The sequence below is a fragment of the Nylanderia fulva genome, unplaced genomic scaffold (assembly GCF_048542155.1).
Source record: "Nylanderia fulva isolate GAGA-0341 unplaced genomic scaffold, ASM4854215v1 Scaffold177, whole genome shotgun sequence".
Taxonomy (NCBI): Eukaryota; Metazoa; Arthropoda; class Insecta; order Hymenoptera; family Formicidae; genus Nylanderia; species Nylanderia fulva.
Window position 1 is genome coordinate 77,320 of NW_028190023.1, and position 12,458 is coordinate 89,777.

The 12,458-nt window shown below is 39.4% G+C and overlaps 1 pseudogene; it reads right to left on the reverse strand.

The window, feature by feature from the left end:
* Nucleotides 1–345: 345 nt before the first annotated feature.
* LOC146723671 (uncharacterized) lies at nucleotides 346–1,704 on the reverse strand (annotated as a pseudogene).
* Nucleotides 1,705–12,458: the final 10,754 nt, after the last annotated feature.

Below are 12,458 nucleotides of genomic sequence, written 5' to 3' on the forward strand. Positions count from 1 at the left end.
CTATTGTTCGCGCTTTGTGTCCCGTAATGCCAATAAGCGTTATTTTTCCTTTATAAATTAGTGCGTCATCTTTTAGATGTTTCAGTTTTATTAATGAAATAGTTGCCCCTGAATCGAATAGCATTTTAACTGCGCCATTCCTAGCTTCGCGCATCGGTAGTGTAATTAAATCTAAACCCGCGCTCTCTTGTAGTGTGGGTCGTAGATGTGATACGCGATACTCGACGGCGCGTGCCGGGGTCTCTCCTTCCGAGTCTCCCTCGTTGCTGTCGCGTTCGTAACTGCTACTGCTTTGCTCGGAATCCGTATCACCCTTTTTCGTTTTCGGCTTCTTTCGACTCTTGGTTAAATTAACATTACGCTTTTTTTTCCCTCATTCATTCTGTCGCGATTTGATGTCGTTTTTAGCCGTCCGTTTATCGTCCAGCATTCTTCACGGCTGTGTCCGCGTTTTTTGCAGTGGTTGCAAAACTTTTCTGTTGTGATTACGCGATCTGACTTCTCGGGTTTCGGAAGCGCGTATTTACTGTTACGGCATTCTTGCTCGTAGTGTCCCGATTTTCCGCATTTATAGCATTGTACGGCATTTTTTTATGATCGCGACGGCGCTCCCTCATAACGATTTCGATTTGTGTAATTGCTAGATCGCGTTGTAGTTGTGCCCTTTACTTTTTCTTCGGCGGTTGCGGCAGTTATTGCCTCCTGCAGTGTTTGGTAATTTCGAGAACGAATAAGAAGTTGTATCTCGTCGCGTAGTCCTATTTGGAAATTTTGCAAGGCTTGTTTTTGTATAGTACTTAGTATGATCCGCTTTTCCATGGGGGAGTGATCTTCTCCCTCCGTCATAGATTCATATAACTCCATAGCTAATGTGTCGACGCGCGTTCCGAAAGCTTGCGCGCCTTCATTTGTTCTTTGTTTCAACGAATTGAATTCTATCTGTAGGTGCGTAGTGCTTCGCCTATTCTGATACGTACATTCCAACTGTTGCTTCAGTTCGTCATACGTCCGTATATCTCGCGTTTGAAAATCTAGCATTGCTTTGCCTTTGAGTTTTGTGCATAGGATAGCTCCCACCAATCCTCTCTCGTTAGCAGGGTGTATGTTTGTCATGGCGTACGTGCATGTGCTTAGAAATTCCTGTAATTTATGTTGGGCCGTCCCGTCAAATTCCGGAATCATTTGCCGTGCTTCTTTTAACGATAAAAAAGGCTCCTGCGGGCCTTGTCGGTGTCTAGCGTCACTCTCTGTTCGTCCGTACACAACGTCATATTTTTTGTCGTCATTGTCTGGGTCTCGCGTTTCCCTCTCGCGGGTGTGTGTGTCCCGGCGGATTTGACCCCGTTCGTCAGCGTATGTGTTAATATCACGAATTTGTTCGCGTAATATGTTTATTTCCGTGAGCATTTCCCTACGTAGTTCTCGCATGCCTCTCATTATCTCACGTAGCATAGGGTTATCTATGCCGGCCTCCCTATAATTAGGAGTTTCGCGCATCTCGATTTCGTCAACGCGTCTATCTATGTATCGTCTGGTATCGCGGGGGTTAGTTGTTCCTATTTCGCTATTAGGGGGTGGTGCATGTACGTCGGCTTCCACAAGTTGAGTATTGTCGCGAGCTATTGTACCGTGTAGACGGTCAATTTCGCGGTCGATGGCACTCTCGGACACATCCATGCCACCGTTAGGCGGTGTTCGCAGCATGTCCTGATACTCGCTCGGATCGAAAATACTACTATCGTATGATGTAAGCAAGGATTCCCCGCGTTGTGACCCGTTGCTAGGAGTTCGTTTTACGCGTTCGTTACTTTCTTTTCTTAATTTTTTAACGGTGTCGGTTTCCCCTTTTTCAAATAAACTTTCGTCAAAAATGTTAAACGGAAATTCGCGTTCGGTTTTCCCGTGAGTATATGATTCGGAGTCGCTCTCTCCTGAATAATATGCTTCTAATTTTATTCGCACTTTTTCGAGGTTTTCTAAGGTTATCGGTAGTGCTTTGATTGATCGTTCGGCTGAGTCGCTATGTAACCACGATTTATTCGCTATCGCTTGTCGGGGTGTTTCGCTTTCCTCCGACATTCATGCAGTATATATAAAAAGTTTGATTCGGACTTACATTAATACGGCTACCATTACTATCGCTCGCTCGCTGACGCTGCAGATCATTGCTCGGCAGTGTTGATACGGCTGGCGGTCCGGTGTTGTAAGGTGATCCTGCGGGTCGTTGTACGGTGCGATGCGTTGTCCGTGTTGTAGGTCGCGTCCTTAGGTGATGGCCTACTTCCCAACGGCTGATGCGTTGTCCGTGTGTGTGTGTCTTCTTGTACGTACGGCACGCTGCTGCTTATACGTCGGCTTCTGTTTTGTTCGCTTCCCGTCGATTATTATGTTCGACGTGCCTGATTATTAATACTGCTGTATTTTTCAGGTCTTCCTCCGAGTAGTTCCTGACGGTCCTTCGGCGCAATCCCACCGCTGCCACCAAATTGTTGTGTGCCTCGGGAGAGACACCAGGGGGTCGCGCCAAATTGGGATGGGAATCCGGGGCGTCAGGACTTGTCGGGTGTTTGTAGAAAATGCACTGCACTTTTCTTATTAAAATTCTTTATTCAACTTCAACCACTTGGCCTTTATTTATTTCACTAATAATACACTGAAGCTTACCGGGTGTGCGGCACTGACTTTCTGTCACTCCGCGTATCGCGCACAACTGCGAGTCGATGCTAAGTGCGCGCGCGGTTAGCGAGATCGTGGTTAGAGCGATTGTTTGTGTCTGCGACTGAGCGAGTTGTCGCGTCTCTACTCTCTTTTTATATCGTTGTTTTTTTGGAGTTTTCCCGATCGGAAGGGGTGCCTGGCAACAGGTTTCCCCGGTCGAGAATCTAGGTGCAAGCGAAGCAGATTCAAAGTCCTTCTGCTTTGCTTGCACGTTGACCAATTTCTGTTCCGCGTATATCTCGCATTGTATGCGTTTTTAACGCGGTCATTATCTGTCGTAATTCTGATTTCGCGTATACCTCGCGTCGTATGCGTTTTTTAACGCGGTCATTATCTGTCGTAATTCTGATTCCGCGTATACCTCGCATCGTATGCGTTTTTTAACGCGGTCAGTGTCTGTCGTAATTGCGGATGTAATACGAGTACTCATTTCTTAATATTAGTTACCTTTTAATAGTTATATCTATATCTTTGGGGGATATAACAACTGATAAACCATTCGTTTGTGACCGTGGTACGCGTCGGGGTCGTCAGAACGCTACTTCCTCAAGTACTTCGAGTCCCTCCCCGGCGGCGCCTGCCGCCGCAATTTATATGATAAATTTAAGCAATAGCCCTCCCTTGACGCGACCGGGTTCGTGGCCGTCAGGGCTCTTTATTAATATTTAAATATATAACAATGAGCGCCAACTAATTTTTATAAAATTAGTAAATTTCTTTTAAATTTAGATTAATAAAACAAAAGAATTTTCGCGGAAAATTTAGTAGGTTCTCAGGGATGGGACTTGGGAGGACCCAAAATTGTAAATTAAGAAAAATAAGGTCGAGAATTATATGGAAATGGAAAATTGCTCCGGGCAGAGCCGTATAAATAATTGCTACTCACACGTATAACCGTAAGCCAGATTTATAGAATAGACTCTTTGTGTATACATTTGTCTTCTACAATTCAAGACAACAATCTTCAGTTTAACGTTTAATAACTAACAGCGGTCCGACTTCTCGGGGAACGACTCATGCACCTTTTTACAACGTGTATTCCGATGGAAGGCCTATCGCAGAGTACCCGCTCCGATCTTGGCAGTAGATTGTCCCACCTAGCCTGGCTGTTGTCGGCTTGAATCGGTTCGGAAAGTGGGGTCTTCGTTCCTTTTTGTCAAGTATTCTTGAGTAATATGATGGATAGTTCAAACGTAACATGGATGTGTTAAAATTAATAAGAATAAGATTTTTACAATAATATCTAAGTGTGGGAACTCCCGACGAATCGGATCGCATTGACGTTGAGGGAGATTTTACTGTTACAATCCTCCCCCCTCACACCTCAACGTCAGAGCAAACAAAAATATGCTAAAGTTTATTGAGAGAGAAGAATTAACCTCACGATCTCGCCCGAAACGTTTACTCGTGGTAATGCAATTCTAGAACTCACATCAGGTTATCCAAAGCTACATTCCGAGGCCGGGTCAACGTTGGGTGTTTTGACTAACGAAAGTTATTAACATGATGAGAACAGTAAGTCCAAATAAAAGGAGAAATATTAAGGACTCCAAGAGTAAGGGAAAGGAAAAAAGTTAATCCTTATCTATTTTATGGTGTTTTAGTTGACTCCCTCGAAATTCGTAAACTGCGTCGCGGTATTTTGAGATCCGTGATGTAATATTTTCCTATGATTCTACCTTCGTTATTTCCCAACTCGACTGTCATTGGGCCTAGAATACGTTTTATTATTGCTGGGCCAACGTAACGATGAGCTAGTTTGGCATTATATCCTTCGGCTTTATTGCTTAGCTTTTTATTAGAATAATATACTTCTTGTCTCACTTCCAAGGATACTTGTTTGGTTTTATTGGAGTTAAGCTTAGCAAGTCGCTTGTCGGAATAATTCTTTAATTTCATTTCGATATTATGTCTTAACTCGTCGATTTTATTCATTCGTTTAGTCCAGTCATTTACTGTGTAATCTACAAGGGGTTGTATTAAATTTTCAGTTTTATTTATATGCCTAATCATTGCTTCGCGACCGTGATTTAGAAAGAACGGAGAAATTCGACTTTCCGCATGAGGAACTGTGTTGTACGCTAATTGAAATTTTGATAAATATTTGTCCCATTCATTTTGAGTGTCTCCGAGAAACGCAGCAATCATGGGTTTTATTGTCCTGTTCACGCGTTCAACGGGGTTGGCCTGTGGATGACTCAACGGTGTGGTAAGATGTTTTACGCCTCTTGCTGTTAACAATTCTTTGACATCTTTATTAAGATATTCTGAGCCGTTGTCAGTGATTATCGAACCAGGTGTACCCCATCTATCAAAGACAGAGTCCAATATTTTTGCGACTGTTTCACCCTTTTTATTACGAGTTGCAAAAAGTTCTATATATTTTATGTAGAGATCTTAAATAACTACAATGTGTAAATTTCCTCTTTTTGATCGTACGGACATGTCGGCCGTGTATACTGCCAATTGAGCCCAAGGGTATTGTAATGGTCGAGTAACTAAAGGGCCTTTCAATGGATTTTGATTATCTTTGACCTTAAGACATATTTCGCAGTCTTCAAGATATAATTTGACGTCTTGTGACATGCCTGGCCAATAATAATTTTGTCGAATACGATCTAACGTTTTGTCACGTCCTAAATGTCCCGCTCTAGGTTGCTCATGATTTTCTCGTATTACTGTCAAAATTTCACTGGATTTTATAACTTTTTTCCATGGATTTTCGTCATCAATAATTGCCTTAGCGTAATCAGGGCGATAGTACATGAGTTCGTCATTGTCTATTTTTCATTCAAGGAATCGATCTGGTTGTTTGCTGACAAGATTACGTTTTGTTTCGTACATTTCTTGATTGTATATTGAGCTCAGTTGAAGTCTATTCTGGATTGTCTCTTCAACAATCTTTTCCCAGCCGATTGAGTCTACGTCCATATCAAACATGCGTGAAAGTGCGTCTGGTGCTTCGTTAGTCGTACCGCGTTTATGTTCTACTGTCATATTATGTTGAAGCAAATAGATCGCCCAACGAGCAAGTCGTCCCAACGGGTTTTTCAATCCATGCAGCCATTGTAAAGCCTGGTGATCTGTAATGACTTTAAATGGCATGCCCTCCAAATAACAGCGGAGTTTTTCGACCGCTCACACGACAGCCAAGCACTCCTTTTCCGTGGTCGTGTAATGGAATTCTGCGCCTCTCAATGGTCGACTCAGCATTTCAATAAGTAGTTCTTTATTGGAATCAAGATCTTTCTGTACTAATATCACGCCCAAGCCAAAATCACTTGCATCAGTATATAAAATGAATGGTTGACCCGATATGGAAATGTATAATCGGGAAGCGTCAGATAACGCTCGCTTTACTTCCTCGAAAGCATTCTGTTCGACCTCAGTCCAACGCCAAGGAACTTTAGGACTTGTCAACCCATTCAAAGGTCCTTGTATTTGTGCGATATTTTTCAAGTGCCTGTGATACCAGTTAACTAAACCGTTAAATTGCCGCAATTGCGTACGATCCTTCGGTACTGGATAATAAAGAATTGGCTGTATTTTTTTAGGATTAGGTCGCATCCCGAATTCGTCGACAATATAGCCTAAAAATTTGACCTCTTTACAGGCAAAACTACTTTTTTTGCGATTAATAATTAATTTAGCTTCTCTTAGTACTTCAAATATAATCGAGAGATGTTTGTCGAGATCTTGGCTTACCACGATCCAGAGGTAAACGAATACTCGTTCGCCCCATTGATTCGGTAGTTTACGTTCCATTATAATTTCTTTTACACGTCTCTTTAAAGTGTCCATCAGGCGTTGAAATGTCGATGGTGCGCCTGTTAGGCCGTAAAGCATTCTAAGCCATTCTAAAAAACCTTTACCTTCCACAACGAATGTTGTGTATTTCCGGCTTTCTTCGTCCATAGGAATTTGATGGAATGCTTTACTCATGTCCAAGGTCGAAATTATCTCAGCGTGGTGTAATTGAGATAGGATGGAACCCATCTGTGGGAGCGGGTAAGCTGGTTTCTTCGTTTTTTGATTAAGTATCCGATAATCGATACAAAACCTTAACCCGTCATTAGCCTTTGACACTACTACCGATGAACTAGCCCAATTGCTACTCCAAGTTACATATCCTTTATCTAACAAACGGTCGACTTCCTCGAATTACGTTAATGAAATTACGGATTGCTTCGCTTCGCCTGTAAGGTTTTTGCCTATGAGATATAGAATCGTGCAGTTCAATTACATGTTTCGTTAAATTTGTCACGCCCGAAGATTCTCTATCAAATTTAGCGAATTCATTATCTAAAAAAAATTTTAATTTCTGTGTTTGGTCGATTGATAGAGTTTTCAATTCTGTTGGAAAGACAAAACGATGTGACAATGGATAAGAATATTTGCTACCTGAGAGTGTCCATGTTCTTTCATTTGGGTCTAACTCAACTTTAAATGATAACCAGAAGTCCATTCCCAAAATTAGATCGCCCGATAGTCCCGGAAGTAAACTGATCCACTGTGGTCCATAAACGTCCCCTATATCTATTACAAAACATGTTCCTTCTTCAGTCTTAATGAGTGAATTATTGCTCAAGCAGACACCCACCGTTGACGTTGAATCCGGGGCGATATTATTAACCTGAAAAGTTTTGACGCGCTCATATGCTTCTTTACTTAGATAAGATCTTTCACTACCGCTGTCTATGATTCCTTTAACTGTTTCTCCAAATATAGAAATTTCTATTGGGATTTTCACGACTTTCACAGGCTCTTTTATACCGTTATCTCCACGAAAAATTCGTCGCTGTTTAAGTAAATAGAATCGATTAGATGGAAGGTTTGAAGGAACCCACTCTTTAAGTCCAGCCTCAGAAACTTCTTCAGGATTTTGTACAATGTTATTATTTAGATTTTTATGTGAAAATACCGACAACTTTGCTTCTTCGGGGTGTTCATTCAAAAGAACTGGCTTTATTATTTTAGTTTTGTCATCCGTTAACTCTATTTCGTCCTCTGTTTCACTGTCAACGTCCAAAAGGAACGTCGTATTAGATTTGCTTGTCAATGGGTTATCCTTGACGCAGAACAATGGATTGGCTTCCAAATCAGGTGGCTTTTCTAAGTTTTTTACTTGTTCTATCTTTGTTCTAGTCTCTATGTTGTCTTCATTCATCAATGTATTAGTGTCTTTTCTTACCTCGTCTTTGCCCTTTGGTGTAGTAGCCGGAGGTGCGTTTACTGCGGGCTTTTTGCGTTTTCCGAAAGTGTAGGACACTGGGAATTTACATGTCCTTTCTTACGACAAATGTGGCAGACGTCCTGTCGCTCTGTAATACAAAAGCGTGACGCGTGCCCCCATTCGCCGCAATTATAACAGAAAATTTTACTCAAATCGCGGGATGAATTTGTTTGTATCTTTTTAACGCTATCTTGTTGCTCTAGTGGGAAATCTTCGGTCTTATTGGCTTTCCCATATCGTGCTAGATTTTGTTGCAACCTCTGCTGTACTAGTGGTTTTGAATTGACTCTCGTTTGTTGTTTATTCCCTCCGGTTCGATGAATCTTCTGTTGAAAAGTGTTTAAATCAGTTGCCCGTTCCTCTTCATCATCTTCGTATGTTGATTCCTCTTCATCTTCTGATAACTCGTCTTGTATGTAATTCAATTCAACATTATTTTTCTTATGACGTGGTTCTCTTTGACTCTCTACTGAACGACGATACAGGTAACTTCTTGCGTTAACGTAATGTAAGAATTCGTCATAATCATGCAATGGTAAATTGAGGATTTCAAAAGTTATTCGCAGGTTAAATTTAATAAGAATTTGTTTTAGTTGTTCTTTAAAAGATGAGGGGTACATCATTCGTTCGAAGATAAAACGAGCCCGACAAGTGAATTCGGCCAGACTTTCGCTCTTTTCGACTTTCAGATCCCTGATTTTAACAAAAAGATCGCCGTCTGTTTTACACCCCACTGATAGCAAAAAGCTTTAGAAAAATCCTTCCACGATCGCCAACTTCGTTTGTTAATTAAATACCATTGTCGGTAAGCTCCTTCAAAGATGTTCGACAGACACGAAATGAAAAGATCTTTACTTATTCCGCTTGTATTTAATAAATCTTTTAAAATGAGCAAAAATTGATCTGGATCCTTTTCCGTTTTGGGAAAGTTAATTTTCCAACTACTGACGATCTGACCTATCTTCATAGCAGAATTCGTATTCCAGGGAATCGTAGGTGAAATACTATTTGCCCTATCGCGTGTATTTGAAAAACCAGTTTGTCTTATTCGATAATTCTCAAGGTCACGTCCAGATCTACAACCGTTATCACTTTCGCTAGATTTGCTAGTTTGCCAGGATAGAGTACCGCGTCTTAATGTTCCCGATTGCTCGCTTACAATTCGCGGAAAAGATTCTGCGTGACATGAGTTTCCTGAATACGAAAAGTTTTGGTCACGTGGCACTTTGCTCGCAATCCGAGAGTGTCTATTCCAAATCGGTATTTGAATGGGATCGTCGACTACACCGCGATTTGGCCGTGTTCTTAATTGCAAAATCCGGTCATACTCGTCCCTTGTCACAAATTTTTCCTCGGCAAGGGTTTCGCCATTTCTTAATTGATAAGTTATTACTACTTTTTCCGGATATAGTAAATCGTATTGTTGGTTTCGATAATCTTGTCCGGAATAGATCACGGTATTATACTGTTGCGGTTGAGTAATTAGCGTTAATTCGTCTAAAGTATTCGTTTGAGTACATCTGGTTCTTGAATTTATCTTATTTACCGCCCGAGTTTCCTGGAACCGGACTCTACGGAGTTCTCTTTCGATAGATCCTTCATCCTCTATTGGGACATTCGGATCCGTGTTGCAGTTATTATTACATATCAAACTATCTGATCTAGATACGCCATTTGATGACTTGCCCTGGCTTCTTCCTACCACATTAATTTTATCGAACTTGAGAGTAAGGGCTCTCGTTTGATTATTCATTTCTTTATTTGCATTACTGTTTTCTATATCGTTATCGGAGGAACAAACAGACGACCCCCCTGATAGCGTATTACCGGCCGCGTCTTCCCCCTCAGACCGTAGGTTAGACCGCGACAAAATTGTAACATTATTATTATTTTGTTCGATAAATTTATTAATTAAACTCATCATATGAGTATTACTCCTCATAATATTATCCATTCGCTCCCCGAGAGCCTCTATCGTTGCTAGTCTCATATTAACGTGTTCCATTTGATTTCGTAACGTAATTACCGCTTCTCTTTCTATAGGTGTAAATTCTCTTACTTCATTTATAGTCGGAGTATTTGTTTTCCCACGACCTCTTTCTATAGATAGCGGTGTCCCCCCCCCCCCTTATTGACGTGAGAGGTAGTACCGCATCCTGTATTGTGGTACCCGCGCCAGGGTTCGAAACAATTGACGAATCTATTGTCGCTTTATTGTTCCCTGAATTATTATCAGTTTGCACCTGACTGGGGCCATATACCGACGCATTATTTGACAAGGCTTCATTTTCTCGGGGCAAAGAGACTGTCTCGTTAAGACGGACAGACGGATCGTGAATATCTAATTTCTTACTTCTAGTATTTCTCGATATGATTTCCTTAGATTTTTTCGGTGGAGAAATAAATAACAAAGTCATATCATAGTATGAACTTATACGAATTGCTAAGCTTCCCTCCAATAAACTTGTAGACGCCAGTAACTTTGTAATATATATATATATATGTATGTAGTATAATAATATAAGGTATAGGGTATATGACAGCCTTATTCAATTGATAATTCAATCAATAAATATCGATAGTTATCACGTACAATAAATACACATAATAATTTACATAATGAACCATAAATAGATAAGTAATTAAATAGACCAAATAATAAAAACAATTGAGAGTAATAATAAATACTTAAACAAAATAGACACGCAATGCGGCACAGACGGACGATTACATACACAATTATTCAATGCAAAGAAATTAAAGATTTATTATTTCTTATTATTTCATACTATGTCGGTGATAATTTATAGTAAAGAATTCTTGAATTAATTTCATTTCAAAAATAAATGAGTAATTTTATCTGAATTAAATTTACTTCAATATAACTACGCAGTGTATACCAGCACATTATTTGAATAATTGTATTTACATTGGTTCAACGGACAATAATAAGGAAAAAGATGCCATCAATACGAAGGACGTTTAGTGAATCATAATATACTGACAATGAGTGACTCTTGTACGGACGAATGCTCGACATAAACATCGTCATAAGTACCGCTTCTATCTAGTACTTGATTTTCTTAATATTAAATACTATCTTTCATTTTATAATTCAAATAATTTTATAGAATAAAATTTTCTTTATATTTTTCAATTCGTACTCAGAAAATCTTTAATAAAAAAAAATTATTTTCCCAAGGGCCCCACGTTGAGCGCCAAATGAGACAGGCTTTTTGACTTAATAAATAATAGTAACTTGATATATAATAAATTTAAGCAATAGCCCTTACCTGACGCGACCGGGTCCGTGGCCGTCAGGGCTCTTTATTAATATTTAAATATATAACAATAGGCGCCAACCAATTTTTTAAAATTAGTAAATTTCTTTTCAATTTAGATTAATAAAACAAAAGAATTTTCGCGGAAAATTTAGTAAGTTCTCAGAGATGGGACTTGGGAGGACCCAAAATTGTAAATTAAGAAAAATAAGGTCGAGAATTATATGGAAATTGAAAATTGCTCCGGGCAGAGCCGTGTAAATAATTGCTACTCACACGTATAACCGTAAGCCAGATTTATAGAATAGACTCTCTCTCTTTGTGTATACATTTGTCTTCTACAATTCAAGACAACAATCCTCAGTTTAACGTTTAATAACCAACAGCGGTCCGACTTTTCGGGGGAACGACTCATGCAGCCTTTTACAACGTGTATTCCGACGGAAGGCCTATTGCAGAGTACCCGTTCCGATCTTGGCAGTAGATTGTCCCACGTGGCCTGGCTGTTGTCAGCTTGAATCGGTTCGGAAAGTGGGGTCTTCATTCCTTTTCATCAAGTATTCTTGAGTAATATGATGGATAGTTCAAACGTAACATGGATGTGACAAAATTAATAAGAATAAGATTTTTACAATAATATCTAAGTGTGGGAACTCCCGACGAGTCGGATCGCATTGACGTTGAGAGAGATTTTACTGTTACAAATATAACTATAATATAAGTCATCTCTATTATGACTTTTAAGGAAAATAAATAATAAAATATTTTAATAAAAAGCAAATTAGAAAAATATGTACATAATTTTTTTATATATTGTCCAAAGTCAACGTCATAAAAATTATAAGCCTCGAATTAAGGTCCCAGCAAACACCGATATATAATTGTTACATTGCTATAATAAAACGGAATATAACAGAAAATATAACGTGTACGTTACATGTAGTTTCCATGTTAGTTGTAATTTCCCACTCATAGATGCAACATTTTTAATATAACATATATTACATTGTAGTTATATTGTAATTATATACCAAATAGCACATTGATGTATTGATAAGTCAGTTCTAGCTATAATATTAAGTGCAATAAAATAAAAAAAAAAATAACTAAATTATAATAATGTGCCCAGATAGCCACAGTAATTATTATGACATCAAAATGCATCATTTTGATGGCAAATGATGCATTTTGACATCAAAATAATGTCATAATAATTACTGTGGCTA